Source organism: Acipenser ruthenus, chromosome 16 (assembly GCF_902713425.1).
Source record: "Acipenser ruthenus chromosome 16, fAciRut3.2 maternal haplotype, whole genome shotgun sequence".
NCBI classification, from domain to species: Eukaryota; Metazoa; Chordata; class Actinopteri; order Acipenseriformes; family Acipenseridae; genus Acipenser; species Acipenser ruthenus.
In genome coordinates, this window is record NC_081204.1 from 2,589,229 (window position 1) to 2,613,934 (window position 24,706).

General features: G+C 41.7%; 1 protein-coding gene across 15 annotated transcripts in view; it reads left to right on the plus strand.

The window, feature by feature from the left end:
* LOC117963517 (ERC protein 2-like) overlaps positions 1-24,706 on the plus strand; it is a 262,184-nt gene that overhangs the window by 199,429 nt on the left and 38,049 nt on the right. The window lies entirely within an intron of this gene.

Below are 24,706 nucleotides of genomic sequence, written 5' to 3' on the forward strand. Positions count from 1 at the left end.
TTTTGTTTGTTGCACACTGAACGACAGAAAGGTATTTGTAACCAAGATCATGAAACAGAAGGTACTACAGGTGGCATATACAAAGCTAATGAAGACCATTGTAAATATATCCTATATTTTATTTTTATGGCTAACTTCAAGCTTGTTAATTTTGCTATTAACTTAAAATCCCCTACTTATACAAAACGAGCACCACAGCCACTTTTTACATCCACTAGACATAAAACAACGAATGCAGGCAGTAAAAAGTATTCATTTCCTTGTGCGCATTTTTCACTCTCAATTCAGCTTTCAAGGAAGTTCTGCTCTGCGGACAAATTAATCTCATCGCTCCCTGGAGTAGCTGTGGCCAGGAATGTTTCAAATAAAGAAACCTGTCCAAGTTTGGGTCAAATTAGTACAAATTAGAAAACATCTTCATCTTCTAGGGAGTTTCCTGTTTGTCTTTAACTGCTGATATCCCCCATAGTCACAGCATGGTATAAGGGAGTTCTATGCTTTTTTACTTCTTGCTGTCAAAAGATCATACTTATTTCTGCGAAAGGACATTATTGGACAAGTCGATTAGCCGTTCTTTCTTCCAAAAAAATAAATTAAAATAAGTTAGCTGAAAAAAAAATGTAGAAAGGTAGAACAAAATGATTATTCACAATACAGGCCTATGCTGAATAAGTGTTTATCAGGCTCATACCAATGAGCTGTAAGTGAGGGTATAGGCCATCTATTTAACTATTAAGACTATTACAAGGTATCTGCATACATCCTACCCTGCCAATTGCACAAAATGACTTTCAACCAGGACTTTACCGTTGATTTTATAATAGGTTAATCTTCCAACATTTGTTTCAACAAATGGCTATTTAAAAATTCCATTATCTCTGGAGATATCAGACCTGCTAAATCGCTGTGTGTATCTACCACATTTAAAGGTGGCTAAATGTATTATTCATTGTAGTAATGCTACACATGGAAAAGATCAAATGGTGTATTATTACTTTGGAGCAATAAGGCAGCCTAATCTTGTCTTCCGGCCTTTTAGCGATCGTCTCTTAATGTGAGAAAACATTGATGGCAAAACCCGATAGACAAAGTGCTGTGGAGCTTCATGAGAGAGTTTCATAGAGGTTTGTTTTGACAGTTTGATGCTGTTGCATGTGGTGTAATTGGTAAGTTCTGTGAAGCCAGAGATCCATGGAGAGCGTGGTTTGGATCAGTGTCTAATCTGGATGTGGTACAAACAGAACGGTTCTCATCTGATTCTGGAATTCCTTTCCTCTGTCTCTGGGTGTTGATTGCAGACCTTTTGTTTACTTCCTTGGCTTCGAAAAAACCTTATAATGAAATAAGAATGTTACTGCTGGGAAAATACTTTCTTTTTGTTTTTTGTTCATGTGCTTATCCAACTGGAAAATGCGTGTGCTCATATTAGCATTTCTTTCTTGAGCCTCATTTTGAAAGCTCCTTGAGGGCTCTGATGCTGCCCAGTTGCAGGCTCTTGGCTCTCAGCATATGCATGATGCAAATCAGCCTCATACCAGCAGTGTTTTATTTACCAGTACAGGTCTGTTGTTATGAAAGACATCTCCATTACAGGAACATCTCAGGGAAGTACAGAAAAACACACAGCTTAAACTAACAAACACCATCTAATATGTTTTTGCTTGCTGGGGTCTTTTGCAAAGCATTCAACCCTCTTTATACACATATTATACACGCATTCCTATGAAGAATAGCACGCTGGTAAGTGATAAACAAATACAAACCCAATGCCCAGAAACTACTACCATCCAGTTTTGTTTTTCACCCTAGTTCTGATATATATATTTATTTTCTTTGAATGTGTATTGCAGTTTAATGACGCATACACACTAATTATCCCAGATCTTCAGAGACTTCGGAGTGCTGTTTTATTTGCACTTGAAAAGCAGGTCCTGGTTCAAACCAAAACTTGGGCTAATAGTGATCCCTGGCAACTGGATTGAGAAGCCACTGTTCTGTAGTAAATAACACCCACAGCAAATAAATACCAGAGTTGATTAGTGTTTCGTTATTCATTTTCAAGTCGATATCCTCCTTTAAAAAATTACTAGAGTAGAAACAACGTTAAAATATTTGAAAGTTAACAGATTCTTGAATGAAGAGATTATGATTTGCCATGTGGTATTGAGTGAAAAGCTATTTTGGTAATGGGTAAATCAACATACTCCAAAGAGGTCTTCTTTAAGCTTAACTGTCAAAATTTGAACAGTTGTATTTAAACCTACAGTAGTTTACTTTTCCATATAAAAGGGGAGATTCCACACGTTTTAAAAATAAATATCTATACACCACTTAAACGTTAAGCAAAGCAAGCTTTGTTTACTTGTTTGGATCATTACAAACGTTCTCTGTGGTCAAGAGAAAGCTCTGGTTTTTTTTTTAAGGTAGACCTTGGGATTAAGGATGATACCTGTTCTTTTATCACCTAAAACCTTCATGCATGGCTGCCTTAACATACTGGCCTTTCCTGGCCTGCCATTCAACTTCCTTCCAAAAGGTCAACCTCTTAATCATCCCTCCTTTGTCTGTCAGAGTAAATCCTGCTGTCATGCTGCGAAGTCTGGTTGCAGCATGGAGTTTAGAACTGTTTTTTTAGTTAAGACACCGGACTTTTGAGGTGGTGTTCTCAGTTTGAACTCTTTACAGGTGCAGACTGACAGTCAATGTCGAACTCCCAGGCAGATAGGATAGTTGTTGTTTTTTTGCAGCGAATCAGGCTAGCTGGCAACAGATTAAAAACCAAAGCAAATAGTGACTGAACACTGCCTATGAAACTAGTTGTAAAAATAAATGTGTCTTCCCTTTTTCGGGTGACTTTTTTTAGGTAACTTCCACCAACCACAACACATGTAGCATTCATTATAATGAGATACTGTTGAATATATACCACCAAAGTACTACTGTGCTTTGTAGCAATTATACACATACAATCAGCCATTTTTTCCCCCTCTTTCTTCTTTTTTTTACCCATTGCTCTGATGCATTCCTTGCATCGCCAATGGCAGCTTGAATATTAAAATATTTATGTCAGCCACCCCTTCTCCACCCTTCAGTCATTACCGATTGACTCGAGAAAGGCGTGAGACTACTCAGAGGTGTTTCCTAGGCTTCTCTGATTGTCTCTGACATGCTCGCCGGGTCTGCTGCTGTAAAGCCCTCTCCCAGAAACACGTACACCCATTCTATATTTGGTTCCCATTCACTGCAGTGGGGAACCAAAACACCACATTGCTTGTAATTATTGCAGTCCTTTATGTAGGTGCAAAACCAGACCAGAACGACATCAGAGGCTATTGAAAAGCTGGGGAAATGTCTTTAAGCAGGCTTGTATTCTACTGGGGCCAATCGACGGGAACCATCAAGGACAAGGGAATGGTGAAGGGAGAGGAGTGAAAAGTGAAGAGAAGGGGGGAAGCTTAGACATAAACATGTTAACATTGTGGCCATCATCAGTGTAACAACTGTTAGCAAACCAACAACTGTTTAATTGTATTTCATTAAAAATGCCATTTCCCTGGCTATTCCACAGCCGACCGTGGACCGGAGCTTCCAGGGGGCGGCGCTCAATTGGCCGAGCGTCGCCCGGGGGTAGGGAGGGTTAGGTCGGCCAGGGTGTCCTCGGCTCACCGCGCACCAGCGACCCCTGTAGTCTGGCCGAGCGTCTGCGGGCTTGCCTGTAAGCTGCCCAGAGCTGCGTTGTCCTCCGACGCTGTAGCTCTGAGGCGGCTGCACGGTGAGTTCGCAGTGTGTAAAGAAGCGGGCGGCTGACGGCACACGCTTCGGAGGACAGCGTGTGTTCTCATTCGCCCCTCCCGAGTCAGCGCAGGGGTGGTAGCGGTGAGCTGAGCCTAAAAAAATAATTGGGCATTTCAAATTGGGGAGAAAATAATAAAAACTAATTGGCAACGACTAAAAAAAAAAAAAAAAAAAAAAGCCATTTCCCTTAACCCCTTCCCTTACTGCCACTGGAATCGTATTCTTTTATTGTATCGGCCCAGTCTTCTTTCAGGCCATTACAATTCTTTCAGAAGCACTTTGGAAGACACCAGGCACTATTCTTTAAAACACCCTTCTTCAAACTCACAGATTACATAAGCATTCAGTTTTTAATCCAGAGAACAGGTAATTAGGCTTCAAAGCAACATGTAAAAGTTTGAATGTAGGAATGCTTCCCTTTGGCAATGCACTTACAGTACATGATGTTGATCTGTAGGAACTGTGGAACAGGGTTCAAAAAACGTATTTAAGAAAATAATACATTTTGTATTTATTAGTAGTTTAATTAAACCAACCTGAGTGTGCTTCTCACTTCAGATAAGCTGTTTATGCAATTCAGAAGGATGTCTTGATGTGTCTTGCTCTCAGCGTTACTTGCAAGGCTGCATTTTAGATCAAATTCATATGGAACTTCTTGAAGTTCAAGTTTAATCTAAATCAAATCTAATCCATTAAAAAAACAAAAGGATTTGGCCTAACCCAGATTGGCACCTCTTTCATTTAAAGAGGCTGCCATTACCAAAGTGACTTGCTTGGGATTAGCTCCTGAATGGTCCACAGACCTTGCTGCAGACGATCTGTTGCCAAAAATGTATCACAATCTGTGAGAAATTAGCGGCAATGTACTGGAAAAACCATTTTTTGATATATATCTATGGAAAGCCAGACTGGAATTTGCTGAAATGCATATTGACAAGCCACAATCCTGGGAGAATGTCTTTTGAACAGATGAGTCAAAACTGGAGCTTTTTGGCAAGTCACATCAGCTTTATGTTCACAGACGAAAAAATGAAGCTTTCAAAGAAAAGAACACCATACCTACAGTGAAACATGGAGGAGGCTCGGTTATGTTTTGGGGTTGCTTTGCTGCGCCTGGCACAGGGTGCCTTGAATCTGTGCAGGGCACAATGAAATCTCAAGACTATCAAGGCATTCTGGAGCGAAACGTACTGCCCAGTGTCAGAAAGCTCTGTCTCAGTCGCAGGTCATGGGTCCTCCAACAGGATAATGACCCAAAACACACAGCTAAAAGCACCCAAGAATGGATAAGAACAAAACATTGGACTATTCTGAAGTGGCCTTCTATGAGTCCTGATCTGAATCCTATCGAACATCTATGGAAAGAGCTGAAACTTGCAGTCTGGAGAAGGTACCCATCAAACCTGAGACAGCTGGAGCAGTTTGCTCAGGAAGAGTGGGCCAAACTACCTGTTAACAGGTGCAGAAGTCTCATTGAGAGCTACAGAAAACGTTTGATTGCAGTGATTGCCTCTAAAGGTTGTACAACAAAATATTAGGTTAGCGGTCCCATCATTTTTGTCCATGCCATTTTCATTTGTTTTATTATTTACAATATTATGTTGAATAAAAAATCAAAAGCAAAGTCTGATTTCTATTAAATCTGGAATAAACAATGGTGGATGACAATTGCTTTTGTCAGTTTCAAGTTATTTCAGAGAAAATTGTGCATTCTTCGTTTTTTGTGGAGGGGTACGATATTCATCTCGTCTCCCTAGCTTGAGTGCTCAGTATATATTCACTGCAATCTTATTCACATTATTGGTATGCCATTCATAGCATACAGCAGTTGGCCTAAAAACACAGACGATGATGAGAAATGTTGCTTGGCATGTATGCATTGTTCTGTAATTTGGGTTTTGCATACCAGCTATACATCCAATGCATAGCCTCGATACATATCATTGAAAAGAAATATAATGTCAGTGCGTGCGATTGGGTCATGCAATCTGTTCTGTTTTTTTAAACTCCGTCTCTTGCATTGACGGTTTTGGTAATGAAAGCATTTTTTTTCCTATTGTACAGTTGTGGGAAATGTTCCACTTGGCACACTGCTTTGTGTGAAATGGGTCAGTACTGCAGGTGAGACTGTGGTTTGACGTGAAGCGAGTAATACTTTTTAACGCAATGACATCAGTATATGAATGTCAAGTCTTTATTTCGTTAAGGTGTGATCTAAGTAATCCTTGCATGCTTTACAAAGGAACAGTATCTGTCTGTTGTTTTTGCAGTATGGTTTCATTTAATGGGCGTTGCTTGCTGCCAAGGTTTCAACAAGAATCATGTTGACACTTACAAATGAAAATAATGAAAGGGTATGGCTTTGTAATGAATAGATATTTACCAGAGAAGTCCCTGTTTGACATTAATTCACATGTGTTTCTCTTTCTTGGAGAGAGAAAGAGATAGGAAAAACTGAAATACAAGTTCAGTTATGTATCACAAGAATACAAATGTGTGGTAAAGTAACTGAATTATCAAAGTAAACAACACATACATCTGGTTCACAGCTAACAATTGATATTCACCAGATCCTGTATTTAGATCTAGTTGGACATTTTTTTTATAGGAATGTATTGAAACTAGTAAAGCAAAACCCCACTGTGGCAATGCGCCCCGCCCCTGTGTGCATTTGTGTGTTATGTGTTGCGTGTTGCGTGTGTAAATGTTGGTGTATAGATTGGTACACGGGATATAAACGGGTCTGTGTTTCACGTATATTTAAAGTGTAGATTTGTATTTAGGCACGAGGAGAGCACAAATCACTTCACGTGCTGGTTAAATGTAATATGTGAGCACGGGGTTGCACAGAATTAATTCACGTGCTGGGATTCAAGTGAATAATTAATTAGTAATTGAATCCCAGCACAACAGTATAAATAGGCACATTTTTAGTCACTCGGGGTTGGTGTTCGGTGAGTGGAGAACGGGAGAGAGAGAAGGAGAAAAGAAAGTCTAAAGTAAAGTAATTAGTGTTATCTGCTCACCGTGTTTGTCCGTTTGTCTGTTCACTGTTTAGTCCGTTTTGTTTATATGTTTCTTTTGGCGTCAAGTGCCGTGTCCTGTTTTTTGTACTGTTAAACCCTTTTATTTGTTAAATAAACGCTGAGTGCAGCCATTGCACTCAGCTCCTCATCACCACCGTCTCTGTCTGTGTATTCCTGTCTGGTCTGACGCCACCCACTCTGGCCGTCTTTGTGACACGTGGTGTCATCGTGGGATAATAGCGCCTCCAAGCGTCAGACCAGGAGAGGGGGTTTTGTGAAAAAAAAAAAAAAAAAAAAAATAGTAAAGCGAGGATGGGAAGAAAGAGCTGCAGGAAGCAGCAGAAGCAGCAGCAGCAACAACAACAGCTGCAGCCCTCATCCTGCATGCCGGGCTGGGAGGAGGACAGCCACAATGGGGCAGTAGCCACCCCTCTACCCCCACTGCCACCGGGTTCCCCACCGTCCCGGGAAATATGGGACTGGCTGGTGCACCCCGAGGGGAACTTCGCCAGTGACCTCCCCATGGTTATTCACGCACTGCAGATGCGAGATGGGAAACGATGGGAGGACTGGGAGCAACAGCACAACCCGGCATCCGTTCGTGACCTCACCATTGTGGTGCTGGGTTACCTAGCTGCAGACATGGGAGGGATGCCTTCCAGTGAGCAAGAGGGAGAGGAGCAGTCGCTGCCCTCTCCAGTACCTGAGCGGGAGGAGCCTGAGCGTCCACAGCCCGAGTGGGAGGAGCCTGAGCGTCCACAGCCCGAGTGGGAGGAGCCTGAGCGTCCACAGCCCGAGTGGGAGGAGCCTGAGCGTCCACAGCCCGAGTGGGAGGAGCCTGAGCGTCCACAGCCCGAGTGGGAGGAGCCTGAGCGTCCACAGCCCGAGTGGGAGGAGCCTGAGCGTCCTACGCCTGAGTGGGAGGAACCCGAACGTCCTACGCCTGAGTGGGAGGAACCCGAACGTCCTACGCCTGAGTGGGGGGAACCCGAGTGTCCACAGCCCAAAAGGGAGGAGTCGGGGCGTCCACAGCCCAAAAGGGAGGAGGTCGAGGATGATGGCTGGGAGGTTTTTTTAAAGAACCTCGCAGCAGAGTTATGCCCTGGCTGTGGGGCTTATGGGCACACGTTAGCCATATGCCCCACCCAGTATGAAGAGGAGGAACTAGCGCCCAGACGGGGGGACCGCGAGCGTCCAGCGCCCAGACGGGGGGACCGCGAGCGTCCAGCGCCCAGACGGGGGGACCGCGGGAATCCGAAGCCTGAGAGGCAGCTGTTCCCACCTTCACCAGCAGAGCAAGAATGCCTGCTGGTTTCCCCATCACAACCAGCAGAGGTAGAATGCCTGCTGGTTTCCCCAGCACAACCAGCAGAGGTAGAATGCCTGCTGGTTTCCCCAGCACAACCAGCAGAGGAAGAATGCCTGCTGGTTTCCCCAGCACAACCAGCAGAGGAAGAATGCCTGCTGGTTTCCCCAGCACAACCAGCAGAGGAAGAATGCCTGCTGGTTTCCCCTTCAGAGGCAGAGCCGCACCAGTCCGCTGCAAGAGAGGCAGAGCAGCACCAGTCCCCTGAAAAAGGGGGAGACTACACGCTGCTCCCACCTCCATCGGCAGGAGACTACACGCTGCTCCCACCTTCACCGGCAGGAGCAGAGCAGCCGGAGCTGCCTCTGCCTCCGCCACCTCCACCGGAAGGAGCAGAGCAGCAGGAGCTGCCTCTGCCACTTCCAGGAGCAGAGGAGCAGGAGCTGCCTCTGCCTCCGCCACCTACATCGGCAGGAGCAGAGCAGCCGGAGCTGCCTCTGCCTCCGCCACCTACACAGGCAGGAGCAAAGGAGCAGGAGCTGCCTCTGCCACTTCCAGGAGCAGAGGAGCAGGAGCTGCCTCTGCCACTTCAAGGAGCAGAGGAGCTGCCTCTGCCTCTGCCACTGCCAGAAGCAGAACAGCAGGAGCTGTCTCTGCTTCCCATACCTCCACCACGGGGAGTACGGTGGCCGGAGCCCCAGAAAGGGGAGCTGTCGGCCACGAAGAAGGGGGAGGAGGTCTGGAGACCACCAACCCCAGCAGCAGTTTCGCTGCCGGAGATCGTGGGGGAGGTCAGGAGACCTGCTCCCACTGCAGCAGTTTCGCTGCCGGAGATCGTGGGGGAGGTCTGGAGACCTGCTCCCACTGCAGCAGTTTCGCTGCCGGAGATCGTGGGGGAGGTCCGGAGACCTGCTCCCACTGCAGCAGTTTCGCTGCCGGAGATCGTGGGGGAGGTCTGGAGACCTGCTCCCACTGCAGCAGTTTCGCTGCCGGAGATCGTGGGGGAGGTCCGGAGACCTGCTCCCACTGCAGCTTCTTCGCTGCCGGCAGTACTGTGGTCGGAGCCCCACCAAAGGGAGCTACCGGCTACAAAGACAGGGGGAGAGGTCAGGAGACCACTTTCCCCAGCAGCAGTTTCGCTGCAGGAGCAAACCAACAGGCTGTCAGCCGTGCCACTACCGGCAGGGGTGCTGACAGCATGGCCAGGCATGGGCCCACTGAAGCCTCCCTTCCCAGCCCGAGACTTTGTCCTGGACTGCTGGATTTTTAAGGGGGGAGGTGGCCGTTGAGGCCATGTGTGCTGCGCACAAGGGGGGGTATATGTGGCAATGCGCCCCGCCCCTGTGTGCATTTGTGTGTTATGTGTTGCGTGTTGCGTGTGTAAATGTTGGTGTATAGATTGGTACACGGGATATAAACGGGTCTGTGTTTCACGTATATTTAAAGTGTAGATTTGTATTTAGGCACGAGGAGAGCACAAATCACTTCACGTGCTGGTTAAATGTAATATGTGAGCACGGGGTTGCACAGAATTAATTCACGTGCTGGGATTCAAGTGAATAATTAATTAGTAATTGAATCCCAGCACAACAGTATAAATAGGCACATTTTTAGTCACTCGGGGTTGGTGTTCGGTGAGTGGAGAACGGGAGAGAGAGAAGGAGAAAAGAAAGTCTAAAGTAAAGTAATTAGTGTTATCTGCTCACCGTGTTTGTCCGTTTGTCTGTTCACTGTTTAGTCCGTTTTGTTTATATGTTTCTTTTGGCGTCAAGTGCCGTGTCCTGTTTTTTGTACTGTTAAACCCTTTTATTTGTTAAATAAACGCTGAGTGCAGCCATTGCACTCAGCTCCTCATCACCACCGTCTCTGTCTGTGTATTCCTGTCTGGTCTGACGCCACCCACTCTGGCCGTCTTTGTGACACCCACACATTTAAGAACTTTGCATCTATCAGAATATGTGTTTGCTGAGATTAGATCTGTAGTCTTTTAAACTCGTGTTGCTACAAACAACATATTAGTATTATGAAAAAAAAACAGTTGAGGGGGACTCAGTAAAAACATTTAGCTATAGAACTGGTTGCTAGCAAGTCGAGAAGACATTTCCTGCAGTGGTTTCACACCTGGTTTTAAAACAAGGCCTGTGATATTTGGAGCAGTGACAGACTTTTTAAGAAACTATGATTCCTGCAGTTGGGAGGAGATATTTTCATGTTGTGTCTTCTCCTGGGACTTCTCCTCAAGCAGTCTCTTTCCTATTCATGAATTTGTTTACATGTTGACTGTGAGTGTGTGTTACCCTAATGCTCCAAGCAACACCAAAGGCCTGCCATTTAAGCCTCTCTTATCTGGTTGTATGTAATGTGGGCTGTTGACAAGAGTCCCGCCTCTCCTGCCATTGACGTGATGTCACTACTGTCAATCACAGAGGCATTGAAGCAAGTGACGTGCATCCTACTTGCCTTGGGGGGGGGGGGGGGGGGGGGGCTTTTTATTTTACATTCCCTGTCAGAAGGCCTGTCGGCATTGTTACACCTGTTTGTATTTAATGTCACTGACCACCTTCGTACCCTGCAGGTAATATCTAGCCTTGGTTCCATTAATCTGACTGACTTCCTGTGTGCTTGTTTTGCCTGCCGTGTTTGGGTGCGCTAGATTAAACTGCTTTTGTGCTGAAATCCTTACTCGTTGAATTTGCACCCTTTGTATCACCCACAGCCCTTTACCTTGAATGGATTCCCATAGGAAAAGCTGTTGCGTCTTGGAATGTAGTAGTGGTGGGGAGAGGACGGGGGGGGGGGGGGTCCAGTGAAAAAGCGGAGTTCTTGAAACTTGAGGGAATTGAATCAATTCAGGAATTCTGGATAATGTCACAGGACGAGGGCCCCTTCCCGGAGGCATTACACCCTTCTGCCCAGCACTTAGGAAAGCATGGCTTAGGCTGTTTTTAAAACAAGCCAGGTACATATTTAGTTTGAAAACTAAAACAAAAATACAAACTACTTGTTTTCCAATTGGTTTAGAATCAAAAGTAATTAGATCTCTACAAGAAGAAGAAAAAAGCCTTACTGTGTACATGTTCTGTCAGAATGTGAATCCAGAACAAGCGTTCGCAGCCTTTGAAAAGGTATTTGCATCAGAAGTATCGTTTTACATCTGATTCAGACCTCTGTCTTTTTAATTGTCAAACAAATAACGTCTGTAATTGTGAAGCAACATGCAGTGTAATCTGTTTAGTTCTGCTTTCAAGTGGGTTTGTTTGTTGCTTTCAGACCTTTTGGTTACAGTGTATCCAGCATGACCTTTTGTTTTGCTGGAGCCACTCAGATTACAGCATGCAGAAAATAAAAGCATGCCTCAGATTTAGCCTAGTGCCTTTTCCTCGGTTGTATTCCAGTGTGTTTTATAAGGCAGAAGTATTTACTGGTACGCTAATCTTGCCATATTGTCATACTGATCCTTTTAAAACAGGATGTTCTTCTTTAAACAAAACTACCTGTTCTGTCCACATGCATAAATGACCCCTGGCATCACTCTTTCATTGCTCTGCAGTGAAAAACTGAAATTGTTTTGAAATGTGACTGAAACGGAATGCTGAAATATCATCATTTGTATAAACAATTTGTGATTTTTTTTTTTTTTTTTTTGGTATCTATTATTATTATTATTATTAGTAGTAGTCGTAGTAGTAGTAGTAGCAGTAGTATTAACCCTGTAATGCCCAGGCATTTTGAAATGAGAAAAGCTACTGTATTTATGTAACTAGATTCAGTTTCTTGTACAAAACGCATTTTTTTCCCCCTGGTCTGGCAACAAATTTTTTTTTTTAGAAGGATGGCTAAGCATTGTATCATATCTAATACAGAAATGGACACTACAGCATTATTATTAATAATAATAATAATAATAATAATAATAATAATAATAATAATAATTTATTTATTTATTTACTGTTACTTGGTAACCTTTGAAAAGTACAAAGTTTGCTCAGTCTCATTTTTGGTGCCACTTGTCAGTGTACACTCATAGTGAGTGCTTAAAAAAAAAAAAAATAGGTGAAAGCTGTTTGCTTGACCACAATACCAAAACCCACAATTTGAGACCTTTATTTTTACCTGGAAAGACCTGCGAGAGTTCAGTCTTAGTGTCCTTAGGGTGTAGCAAACAAAGGTGACCTTACCAAGTTACAGCAATCAATTAGCAGAATGCATTCTAAAATTACAACCACTTACAGGTAAAACAAACACATTCAAAGCACTCACCTGCACATTTATGGAGTACGTTTATGATGTAAAAGGATTGTTGATGCAATGAGGAATTCAGTATCTAAATCTTGTTTTGCAACCTATTCTCACATACTGTGCACTGTTGAGCGCCCTAGGAGTCTTAGTGAAACATCTAAGAACTGTTTAAAAAATCAATGGAGGCATCCCTGGAAATGAAATACTGCTCTGTCTCTCTTTCTTATTTTTAAATGTCTTTAAATAGCTCACTCAGTAAATACAAAACACTGTTGTATTGTGATAATCCAATCAAGCTACTCGGTGCTTGAAAGTCTGTCCTCTCGATTGTGTTGGACCAGTCAGGATAACATGTGATTTTTAAACCATGTCTGCTTTAAGTTCCTAGTTTGACATGGAGCTGGCATACCTAAGCATGCTGTGGCTGGGTGAACGAGGGTGCTATTCCTGTTTGGAAACCGCACATTTCTTGTTGTCAGAGGTGGTGGGGATGGCGAGACCATGTGACTGTCTAGATAATTGGTAAGATTTAAAACAGTTCATTAGTCCGGCCTGTCTTAACTGTGTACTCAGATTGGTGCTCTTAAAAGAACATTATGTAACAGCTGCAAGAATAATCCGTTTAGCAAAGTAAACCGACCTTTCTAAAACTGACTGATCAAATGTGTTCATTTGAAAAGATATGCAGATTAAACTTCTTTCAGATCGGGGAAGACTTGGAGCATATGATGATAAACTTTAACACTGCCTTTGTGCTTCTTTGTATTATTGTTAGGTTCTCCACATGTACTTCTGTCACAAGTGTTGTTACTATGTAGCTACAAGTGTGATTACAGCAATCCCACTAATCAATGTTAGGCTTTTACAGTCACTTATCTGGAATGGATCCCAACAGTATTGCAGCTTTGCGTCAGTGTTTTTTTTCTTTAAGTGGGCCGTTGTTATGAATGACTGTAAAGGGCCCATGGACACCAGAATGCACACACCTAGTAACGGTCTGTCTGTGGCTTGTGTCCCGGCTGCCTCTCTATCAGCTGCTGCAGGATTGAAATATGAAGAAAGATGTGCTTGATTCAGATAAGCACTGCAGCCAAGTGGGGGCCTTACCTCCCAGTAAGCAGATCCTACTCCTGTGCCTCAGTTTGCAGCTATGGAATGCTAAGACCAAGTCTTATCCTCGATTTATAATGACATCCTTTTTCCGATTTTAACCCGTTCCCAGCAAGCATGCCTTTTAGTGGGGAAAGAACAAATTGCTTTTAAAAAAAAAAAAAGAAAAAGAAAAAGGCGACTGGACGCTTTGCCGGCTGTACTGTAAAACTCTCCATCTTGCCATCCCTGTGATTCTGCTTTTTCTCTCTTGTTCTTGTGAGTTACGACTGTCTTTTTATATTTTAAGTGTGGTTGACGGGCTCACTGTCATATCTTTTATCTGTTCTTCCCAAAGCCACACTTGTAAGACTACATTCAGCAGCGGACTAATCCTCCATATAACTCGGTTCATCTTACACAGCTGCTGCCAAAAAGGCCTTTTTTTTCACAGGCTATTCTGTACTTTGTGAAGGTTGAAATTTGCAATTATTCCTAGCATGTTTCACCTCTCCACCCCCACCCCCTCCCCACTCCTCGTAGAACTGAATTTGAATGTGCTCCTTTATGCCTCAAGTAGACCTGAAGCTAAGCCTTTAACAGGGAGGTCTGGACTAATATGATTCACACATGAAAAAACAGTACCACTGCCCTAGAGTGTTTTTTCTTTCTTTCTTTTTCTTTCTTTTTTTTTTAACCATTCGGCCATTCTCTTAAAATATAGTTCTTACCCAGGAGTGGGGCAAGCTTATGCAGACGGGTTATGTCTGCACTGCTCCGAGAATAAAATAAACTCAAACTTGGCTCAGGCTGCCAAAGTGAGCAGCCTGACACTCATTTCCAATGTGTTGCCTGTGGAGAGCCAGGCCAGTTGAATCTAAAAGTATGCCCGGTAATTGTTTTCCAATCTACACAACCTCGTACAATCACGGTTTGTTTGGCAGACCACATTTTTATGTTTGTTTATTTGTTTTTTGTTACTACTAAGGTTTATTGTGACTAAAGGTCTAATTCTGAGTGTAATTCCATAATTGTTGAAAAGTATATACATAGATAGTCCTTGACATCTGACCGAATTGTTACAGCTCATGCAAATTTGCAAGAAGCTAGGAAAAAAAAGACAAAGGTTACCCTCCTTGTGTGTAAAGGTGGCAAGGGTCAGTACTTATTAGCGAAACAATCGCCAGTCTTTTGGTCTGGTTTGCATTATTTTATATTTAATTCCCTTCATTTCAGCAGTTGCAAAGTAAAATGCATGAACAACTGCTGACTTCAAGAAGCTTGATTCTCTAGTAACCTATTAGGAGCTGTGAAGAAATCACAGAAATATTCTGCTCAGCAAGCACGTCTTGCTCCAAGACGACTTTGCAGTACTTTTTTATGCCCAAATAGAGAACTTTAAGCTTTTTCTAACCTTAGGTAAGTTATGCAAAGGGATTTAACAATCAGGCCTATTGACTTGTTTTTAACCCTTTAATTGTCTAATTGTAAAAACTCCAGAATCACCTGTTTTTGGATACTAATGCACACTGTAGTGAATCTGAACAAAGCTTGATGAGTCAGGACTAGACGAGCAGAAGAGCAGCTTCTATTGTTGCTGTTTGGATCCAGACATCCACAAATGACTCAACAAAAAATAGTAACCCTAACCCTAACCATAACCCTAAACAAAACAAACAAAAAAGTTTTGCACACTGAGAAATTACAATTACAGTTTGTTAAAAAACGTTACAAGAATATAAGATAATCTGCACCGGTCTTGTGTGCCTGGCCTTAGGACTCCCTGACGATAAGCTGCCCATATACAGTACAGTCTATGAAAGGTTTTTCTCATGTCTGCACAGATTGTAACTGGAAATCTGAGAGCAGCATCTTAACTGAGCGGATCATCCCTGCTTCTAATAGCAGTTTATGTAGTTGGTTTAATCTTACAGTATAAGTGAACACTCATCTGACAGATTCTCATATGAGCGGATTAGGCTCCCACCGTAGACATTTTTATCATACTGATTCATTCCCTAGGAAGAATGCTGGCTTTTACATATTTCAGAAATGATTCCAAATGGCTTGTCGAGATTACATCTTGCATGTGAAATTCAGCAAATATTATGTTACAGCGCAGGCTGGCATTATTTAATTGCTAAAGTTCAAACAGATCTGCCTGAAAAGCTGGTCTTCATAAACTGGATATGCTGATACCAAAGAGTGCCCCGTGGACATTCACAAACATTTATATATATATATATATATATATATATATATATATATATATATATATATATATATATATATAGTGACAGACTAGGGGGAGAAGGAGAAAGGAGGGGAAAATATAGTCCAGGAGGGACTGAGGGACTACATTCCCCAGAATGCCACGGGAGGCAGGTTCACCTGGCTCTGATTATTAATGAAGGTCATCTGCCTGCAATCAGCAGGCAGGTATATAATTGGAGGGAAGTGTTTGTTCTGGGCAGTCTCCAGTCTGTATGTGGTCTGAAAAAGGTACTGTGTGAACCTTTTCTGTTTGTGTTAAAACTGTCTTGTGTAATCGGTAAACGGCTTAGCCGTCCAATTTTAGTTAGGTTCGAGAAAATGATTTAGTCAGCACTCCGTGCGGGAGGTAGGGTTTTGTTCTGTTTTATTTTTGTTATTGAAAATAATAAAAGTGCACAAACGTAGTAACAAGAGTTGTTCAATAAGCGAGGATTTAAAAAACAAGATCTCCTAGCTTCTGTTCCACATCTCTAAGCCCAAAACCCCACTGCCTGCAGGAGTCCAGCTGTCTCATCCCTAGTGAAATGCTTCTCCTCAGTGGGACTCAATGGAACGCAAACTGGTTGTTATCGTGCCTCCAGTGTGCTTTAACAAACGTTTGCCATCGGCGCTCTTTGATCTAGCACCTTCTGACCTTCCTAGGCGCCTGAAGCACACATGCAATACTTATCTCTCTTTGTTTAGATGAGTATTATCCATAAAGAGATTAGCAGGGTATGGAACTGAGCTTTTACTACGTGGTAAAAGGTTACACTTCCCATTGTTGCACAGGACAGCTTTATGTGTCCTGCATGACAGACGTGTGTGGGTACAGTGGGCAGTCTTCCATAGGACTGTATAACATTATTCTCATCAGTCTGTAATTCATATGCCAGTGCTCAATGAGCAATGCTATCATATGTATCCTGTTGCAGTCGACACAGCATCCAATGAGGTCTCATTTAATGGCTCTTGTTAGGGAATGCTTTGCATTAGCTCAGTTCAGAATTTAAAAAGCTTTCCGTCTTTAATATAAAGCAAGCAAGACTAAAGAACCTGTTCAGTAAAGCCTTACTCCCTCATACTGTAGTAAAGCTGCGCAGAAGAGGAATGCTAGCTAACGCTGCGTGTTCTTTTCATCTGGGAGGTGCTAATCTATGACACTGATACCATGATGTTGCTCGTTGCTGCCCTGGTTCCTGAAAGATAAAGCAATTTGCACTGCTTTCCTTGCAGCAAATTACATCCTAACTGGAGACATAAACATGAACTGACACATGACCTCAGTATCTCCCAATTAATCAGGCTGGCTGCTTGATTAAACCCAGGATCCAAACAATCCAAAAGAGTCGTTTCCAACATCTTCACTGGAGCTCTCTTCTAACCCAGACTCTGATCTCCTCCTGCAGCACTGACTTCTATCCTGTTCCTAATAAAAGTACTCTAATGGCACACTTCACATGCCATACTTTACACAAACACACACTCAGTATTAAATCACCTAATTTATAGGAATTGTATCCCAGATAAAGTGATAAAACGTTTCTGGTTCCTCTCATGTCTCCACTAAATGCATATGAAAGACACCAAAATAAACATTCATGACCAAAGTAAACAGAAAGAGCTTCATATTACCCAAAGGAAGAAAAAAAACAAAACAACTAATTTTTTAATGGAAAAAGTATTTGTGTAATTTGTTTATATGGAATTACAGCACTTTAATGGGAAAATGACTTACTCAGAGCACCTGAATTCAGTTTCAATCACAAACTGGAAGGCTGTTTACAATTAGGGTACAGTTTGGTTTCCTTTCTCCACCCTCCCAACTTTTTGGTAGGAATGTTCATGTTCAGACCACACTGGCTGTCTTGCCCTTTAGCATTCTTTGTCAAAGGGAACAACAGAGGCAATTGGAGTTAACACTGTGATCGTGACCAATCCAATCACAACTAGGATCACTGCTCTAGGAAAGCAATCGTGGAGGAGGAGGATCCATTGCTGGTTTAACTTTTCCCTCCCTGCTGTTTTAATGTACATTCTCTTCTGTAACACATTTTTTTGTGCCCCCCTGTGCTCAGAAATGTCTTTGCTGGCTTCTTTGAACATCTGCCGGTACAATTAATCACAGGTTTGCTTAGTAGGGTTTTCAGAGACTGCAGGTCTTTGGTCACCTAGCAATGCCAAAATATATCCAGGGGTAACTGCTAATAGGTGTCAGTGTGTTAACCTTGCACAAGAACAGGTAATTAGTCAGGGTCCCGCTGTGATAATCAGGCTGAGATGTGTTCAGCAGCTGGGTCTCTTTCCACTGGTGACAGGGCCATATAGCTGTCCAGACCAAAGAGGGGCAGGATCAGGCAGCTAGCACAGCCTGGGCCTATAAACATGTAAGCAGCAGGCTGTTATCAGGAGCACAAGAATGTAGCTTGATGAGATAACGCCTATGCCAGCCCTGCCTTTTTACAAGTGATCATCTAGAGATAATAGCGTTCTTTAATAGTGGACACAAAAAGTACACACCTCGAACAAAAAAAAAAGCCTGCCTCGTATATAATTATTTTTAATTATGCTGCTATTTTTTTTTTCCCCTGTGTAAACAGCTTTTGTCTGTGCTGAAATTATTAGTGGATCATTCCTGTCTGTTGATGAACTGGAAAGACTGGTTCTGAGCCAGTTTTTACTATTCCATGGTGGAAGAGCAGCCCTGTTCTGTCTTCTAGTTCCTGAGTTTGAAAGTGATAAAACAAGCCAAGGCTAATGTGCCATTGACATTTGTTTTACAGCTTGTTTCACACTATTTATGTTAAAATCAACTACTGTGTTATTAAATAAACATGTTCTTTTTTCAGTTCCTATGCTAAGGTATTCTGTTTGTATCATGGGTTTCATTGTGTTATTTTAGCCACAAAGTGCTGTATGGTAGCAGTATATGACACAGAAGAAGTATGCTGTATTTGTAGTGATGATAACTTTTAAAGGAGTAAATGCTTTAAAATATTTTTCAGAATTAACATTATGTCTGGTCTCCCCATTGTTTTAACCATTTAGATAAACACAGTCTGATTGCAGCCAGCCCATTGGAAATCTTTCATCTCTAGCTTTATCTTTTGAAGTATCTGCACATTCCAAATTGGAGTATGAAATACAAGCAAAGAACCTAAACAATCTTTATCAAAATAAAAGGTGAGGCAGTGATGCTGTTGCAAGTGCTAATTACAGGTAATAAATGGATTTTAAAACCTTGGTTGGATTTTAAAACCTTTAAGTTAATGATTAGCCATTGTCTGAAAGCCAAGCTGGGTGCATTGCCGTGTCATAATCTGGTACACATTAGGAGAAGGCAATGTGCCCTAGTTGTTAGAAATGATGGCTGAGAGCCAGGAGATGCTGGTTTCAGATTCCTCTCCAGCCAGTGACTCACTGTGTGACCCTAAGGCGAGCCATTTACCTTCATGTGCCTCTGCTGCGAAATTGATTACAGACAGCATTGAAACATGGCATCGGAGGGGCCTGTGTAATGTAAACAATTTATTTCCAAACAAATTACAGTGCCCAGCCCATTTCTTTAAAAAATGGAATGGCTCTATCTAAGTTTACCTTACGTGCCCTTCGATTTTTCAAATATGGTCAGTCGGGTAATTGCTAGCCGACGTTTTAGAGTGAAAGTTGTATCATACATTGTTTATGACAAAAGACAGAAGTGCTTTTATATACTATTGAAAGCTTAACATTGTCTACCCCCCCTCCCCCCCCAATCATGGACTGAACCACTCGGATGGTGAGAACCTGTCTAAACAGCACCAGGGCGGGGGGGTCTCGCTTGTATGGAACAAACCACAGAGTTAAATATTTGAACAAATTCTGTATTTTTTCCAGTGCTGTTGAAACAGTGTAGTCGTGTAACATACTTGACCATGTAATTCAAAGCATTCTTCATTTTCTTTTGCCAGTATGTTTAAGGACGTTTATGTCCTGCGGCATTCGTCTATGGGTGTTTGAGTTCCGGCATTCAGAAATTTTAAAATGGATGGTTAGACAGATAAGCGTGGTGTTAAGGTTAGGGGGAATGTTGCATTGAAGATTTATGTTGGGACTAAGGTTGAGGTTAAGGTTAGGGTCAAGGTACAATTTGACTGGCTTCCGGTCTGGAACTATTTATTAGTCACAGACTATATTTACTGTTGTTTGGGTACTGGTACAGTGCATAGCAGGAAAGGATGTGTTTGTAGTTTTGTTATTACCATTATTATTATTATTATTATTATTATTATTATTATTATTATTATTATTATTATTATTATTATTGTTGTTGTTATTTATAATTACCTAATAAAGAGATAATGTATTGTATTAGATGATGTATTAATGCATTAAAATGTGTGTATGTGTATACGTGTATATTGTATTCGATAAAAGGGGTAGTGTTCTAACATGCTTGAAAGAAAGCAAAAAGTATAGTGATTACATCTTAAAGGGAGATAGAGCGTCTGTCTGCAGAACAGGTACTTAGTCCAGTAACGCAGGCTCCAGCGAAGTTGTAACTCAGTTTGAAATTGTCTGCAGGTAAAAAGAGTATTCACTTTACAGGCCTACTTCAAAGATCTTGATACCCTTCTGTGTTTATCTGATGTCAGTGTCATCTTCCCTCCTTTTTTATATTCTGCGTGTCTAGCTGGTAAATAAAGGCATGTGCATTACCTACAGCTGCAGCTCTTTGATCAGGAATGTGGGTCTGCTTCATTATATAATTTCAGCTGCACGATAAATCTACAGTGAAATGGAACATGCCAGTAAAACGTCCATCAAGTTGTATAATCCTAAAATGTGTATTTGCCTATTCAGTTGATCCAGAGACAGATCTACGGTAAGTACAGTCACTGTAATATAACAGATAGGACCAATCCTGTCATTTAACTTGCTTTTTAAGACTAAAATGCACTTAATGGACTCACCCACATTGTTAGATTTCAAAACATCTCTTTCTTTTAATGATTTAAATGATGTAGACGCTATTTAGATCTGTCATCATTTAGATACATTGAAATAGACCTTATTGACCTTATAAAGAAAAATCTTCTTCTTGGCATCAACATGCATCACAAACAGCTAGATCCAGCAAGTCTCCCAGTCTTGGCCAACTGAGTTGGCGTTAGGTGGGGTGGGGTGGGGTAGATCTGTGTCTGAACTGCTCCACCTGCCTGACATGAGTGCCCAGCATCTGTAAATAAAGCTATTCCTCACGGCTGGCCGCCTCTGATTGTTTAGGGTTAGGGTTAGGGTTAGGGTCAGCACTGATCCAACAGTTGGTAATTTACTCTGATCCCGTTTAGTTTGTTGGGGTCCTTGTATCTTTGCTCAACAGAAAGAAAATGCAGCGTAACTGAGGGACACATGCTTTTGTAATGCTTTACATGAGTGACTGCAGAGGAGGGTGGGAGGATATGTCAGATGGGTAAAGAGAGATGGATAAACAATCATGCAACAATGACTTCTCTGTTAAAAAATGAATGCAGTTCCATTTCAGAATACTACATGGATTATAGTGTACTTGGCTAATCAGAGCTAATCATTAATAATACCTGCTCAAGGGGGGTAGTTTGATTTGCTGTGTGTTCTGAAGCAAGCTCTTGACTCGTGTATGTCCATTGAATCATGTGGCTGAAAATTAACCCAACACTTTTGTACTGTTTACTGGATAATAATGTACCATTTGCGGGATAATTGTGTTTGACAACGCTGCATATCCCCAGTCCTGACTGGTTATATTGAAAATCACAAGTTAAAACATTTACTTTTGGGAGTATGAGAAAGGAAACAGTACTTCTGGTGAGATGTGACTAATGTTGCTTTTTCCTGTTCCGATCTTTTGTAAGAAAGAAAGATCGATTACCACAAGAGCAACTTTTGACATAAAACCAGTAGTGATGATTTCTATCAACCTATCAATTAATCTTCCACGGCACAACCAATCAGGATGTCTGCTGGTGGCAGCTGTTGTTTTGGGTTTGTATAGCAAGGGCCCTATGTAATAACTTGATGATCAGGTTGACTCTCCACAGAACGACAACAAAAACAACAACGTGTGGGCTCCAAGTCTTTATTGAAGTGCCGCCTTGCTCGTTCTCATGAATAGCTTTGTAGACCAGATTGCCAGACATTTTGCTTCCTTGATCCCGGGTCATTCCCTCTTTCTAGGGTCTTACTGCCTAAGTAGTTGCCTCTCTTTATTTCAGCAGCTACTAAATGGAAAAAGGTTGAGTGGCATGCTTATTTAATGTGATCTATACAAATCTTTGGCTGTTTGTTGTTAGTATCTTATATGAAGTACTGTTTATGTCATCCATTCAGTACAGCTGTTTTAAAACCAGTGGAGTCTGAATTGATTCCAGATGTCTTTTCTTTATCAGAGGGCAATGAATAGGTGAATACCCAGAGTCAACCCAAGGTTCTGTAAATCCAATCACCTAGAGAGCCTTCTAATATTCCTTCAAGCGAGGTCATTCTAGAAACAAATATAAATAGCAGATGTTATTTCCACCCGTGCATATTTAAAGATCATCTTGGGCTTCATTGAAAGTGTTCCATGTTGTTAGAGTGTAATGGCCCTTAACGTATATATGATGCGCCCATGGATAATACAGATATAAAACTGATATATACTTGAACATGATTTCCTAAACCAGGTACACTGAAGTGTGTTGTATTTCCTAAAGGGGAATCCTAATCCAAATGCAGAACCGTAATTCAATATTGTACATATTGGAGTTGTGATCAGGGTGGCAGGGAGGGTTTCATGATCACCTTCATGGTTCCTCATTTAGTTATCGGTATCTCCATCTGCTCACCTCTGCGATGGCTAGTTTGCTGAAGAGATGGGAATCTCTTATACATTTGAGAGTAAAGTCATGTTTTTACAGAAATGTTGTTGTTTTTCTCTGTTATGAACTGCGGGGGCACTCCCATCTGCCTTTCCTCAAGTGCAGCTGATTTGGTGTATAGATTTGTGTCAGACTGAAGGACCCCTGGTGATCCCCTATGATCCTTTCAAATAAAATCAGCAAAGATGGGAACATATATCCATCAGCTGGCCACTTAAATGACTAATTAGAAAATGGGTGGATTATGATCGGCTTTTTATAATGTAAGTGTAAATACAGTATGTTAAAAAAAAAGAGCCGTTAAGATGGGTGGGGTAGCAACCGATATGCCAACCTGACACAATAAATCAAACAGTGGGTGTTCCGCTTTCCAAATCATTCATCCATGCATTTAAAGCTGCAGTGGCCCACAAAGATTTGTGCAGTTTCATACATAAAACCTGGCTGTTTGGTGTCGGCAGTGGTTTAGTCTTCTGGGCTCTCTACTTCATCAGAGAGCAGACCCGAATACTTACCCGTTTGTTATGCATTCCACAAAGGTGGCATCAGAACCCTCCCACCCCCCACCCCAATCCCTAAAACCTGCTTTCCAGCGCACTGCCCTCAGAATCCAGCACAATCCCCACCAGTTCTACCTGCAGCAATAAGAGCTTTGTGTAATTTACAAGTACTGGAAGCAAAGTAGAAATGTAGAAAGGTCATTGCTTTTTTTCCCCCCAAATAGTGTTTTTTTAATATTTTTTTTATACCGATAATATGTTACAGGAAATGCCTGCGGAGGTGATAGTTTGCAAATGGGCTCTTAAGGGGGAGATTCTTCTCAAATCTCTCAAAGCTATGCACCTTTAATTACCCCACATGTTTTAAATGCATGCCCTGATCAGGGCCAAAGACCAGGTGACACCAAAAAGAAAACCAAAAAAATGTCTCTGACAGATTTTTTTTTTTTTTTTTAATTTGTATCCGCAGCATTAATTATTGATATGGAGCCAAGTTTTTTGTTTTCCTTATAATTATTTAGATGTATTTGGGCTGACATCTGTCTCTCTTCAACAACCTGTCTGGAGCTATGAAGTCCCAGCAACAGGAAATAGGATATGCTTTATATATTCTCAGGAGTTATAATAATTGTGTGTAAAACAAAAAATAAGATGGAAGGTACTCTATATTCTCAAAGGTAAATGGGGGGGCACTACACCTTTAAAATAATCTTTCTGTAATTTCTGAGAAAATGACTGGCTATCAAAAAAATAAGTCATTATGCTGTAGCAGTTACCTAAGGTCAGTTAGAAACAGCTACTGAAGCACATTTTCTTCTGCAACAGGATGTCTACCCACTGTAGAAATCAGCATCTTTCATCAACAAACTAAGGAAAATTAATCATCTGTAGTAGTTAGTGCATTATCAAATTTAGATCTATTTATTTCCCCTGCAAGACATTTCATTTTCATGGGCCGTCTGGTCAGGTGGTCGCAAAGGCCACAGTTTAAACACGCACAGTTCAAATCAAAGTTCCCAGATCCACACAAACAATTCAAATTGCTGTGAACAATACTCTGGGGTGAAACTATAATTCTAACTTCCAGAAAGATAATAACAGAGGTCAAATGATGCCGGTAATGAGACTGATCAGCGTTTACCAAGGTCTACCGCTATGAACGAGAAACAAGATATTTATGATTTAGAATTTGAGGCACTGTGTTATTATTTAAAGATGGAGAATTCCTAAGGTGCTTGAAATGCATTGGCACGTTGAGTATCTTGGAGCTTTGCCAATACAGACATTAAAAACTAAACTAATAATTGGATTACTTGAACGTGGATGAGCAGCTATTTTGTCTTTGGCCTCTGCTTCTGGTAATGCAGTTTAAATAAAACAGATTGAAGTTTACACCTTTTAAGTTTGTGTTTCACATTCTTCAGGTTTGAGAATGAAGCCCAGGAAATCATTTACAAAAAAGAGAACGTACCTTATTATTTAATATCTAATATACTGTATGAAATATTGATCTAGATTGATTTTGATTTGTTTTTAAATGAGTGGTGTTTGCTTTAGTACCAGGGGCCTCCTGGTAGCACTGCTAAGATTCTATTCATAATTAGTTTTCATTCCACACTG